This window comes from Ictalurus furcatus, chromosome 2, assembly GCF_023375685.1.
Source record: "Ictalurus furcatus strain D&B chromosome 2, Billie_1.0, whole genome shotgun sequence".
Classification (NCBI taxonomy): Eukaryota; Metazoa; Chordata; class Actinopteri; order Siluriformes; family Ictaluridae; genus Ictalurus; species Ictalurus furcatus.
In genome coordinates this window covers 13660820-13662294 of record NC_071256.1, presented here as the reverse complement: position 1 = coordinate 13662294, position 1475 = coordinate 13660820, and the positions used below count along the sequence as shown (strand labels likewise).

At 46.0% G+C, this 1475-nt stretch overlaps 1 non-coding gene across 1 annotated transcript; it reads right to left on the bottom strand.

The window, feature by feature from the left end:
* Nucleotides 1-1126: 1126 nt before the first annotated feature.
* Nucleotides 1127-1200, bottom strand: trnai-aau (transfer RNA isoleucine (anticodon AAU)). The gene has a single exon. It is a non-coding gene; the product is annotated as a tRNA-Ile (tRNA).
* Nucleotides 1201-1475: the final 275 nt, after the last annotated feature.

The following is a 1475-nucleotide window of genomic DNA, read 5'->3' as shown; positions in this document are numbered from 1 at the left end:
GAGCAGCTGTGTGGTGCTAGGTTTAATTTATTTTGCCCAGGCATGACAATTCAAATTTGTTTCCCTGCTTCATTGCCTGCTTTAAAATGGTCTCTTAATGCTCATCGTATAATACCCAGCATTATGAGAGCATCCGCTGCATCATACCACCATCAATCTAATGCCATCTAACTTGCCCTACCGCCGTCTAACTCCACCTGCCTCCTGAAAGGAAAAATCAATGGATCTAGAGGCCTGTACAGGGAACAGACCCACGATGTTGGTGTTATTAGCACCACGCTGTAACCATCTGAGCCAATCAGCCACAAGGTTGTATCAAGCCTTGTTTATACTTTCGCCTGGCTCCGCACCACGAACTTCCGCTGACTGCGCGCTCAGCTCCCCAAATGGACAAGACGTTTATATTTGATGCGCTAGTCCTTGTAATATTATTTGAAACCAAAGGGGGCTACTCGGAGTAATCGTCTGATCAACCAACCAGACCTGGCTCCGCACCACGAGCCTCGACAGACTGCGCGCACAAATGGACTGCGCAGCTCCCCAAACAGACGAGGCATTTATACTTGACGCGCTCGTCTATGTAATATTCTTTGAAGCGTCAAGTCGGAGTAATCGTAATCGTCATTCGAAGTAATCATCCTATAAACCAACAGGAAGTAGCAAAGAGAAGAAGACATACATCGACATCGAATTCCGCTTGCCGCCATATACCGAGGTTTAATCACCGTCTTATAGTGTAGTGACTGGGTTTATTTGTGAAGATACTGATGAATGAAAACGTGCAACCCAAAAGAAAACCTTTCAGTTTGAGCTTTATTTTATATAGCTTTATTCTTTCAACTTTATGTACAAAAGCAAATAGAAATAACTATATTTTTTAAACAATTTCATGAATTTTGCGCCATCTGGCTTTCTCTATGGTTCCCTACTGCCGTCTAACTCCACCTGCCACCTGAAAGAAAAAAAATTGAAAGGAAGCAATGAGCCACAAATCGTAGAGGTTTGAAATGGCCGTGCCTTGCACAAATCGGCGTTTTCTCGGCTACTGCTGAGGAGGTTGTCCAGTATCGGGTTCGCATGTCAGTGAAATAGTCCTGAGAACTTGTCGGAGGATCAAAGCATCTCGTGGCCCGTACGGGGATCGAACCCGCGACCTTGGCGTTATTAGCACCACGCTCTAACCATCTGAGCTAACCGGCCAGTCATTTGCGCTAAGAATTTCGCCTGGCTCCGTAGCGCGAGCTAGGAAGGAGCTAAGCGAAGAAGGTATTCATCGACATCGAACTCCACCTGCCGCCATATACCGCCAACCTACCGCCATATAGCGCAAACCTACCACCGGCTAACTCCACCTGCCACCTGAAAGAAAAAAATAAACGTAACAGTAACAATGAGCCACGCGCTCGTCCTTGTGAAATTCTTTGAAACCAACCAAGCCTGTAAAATCAAGGCGCTATTAATAGTATGGGGGCGAG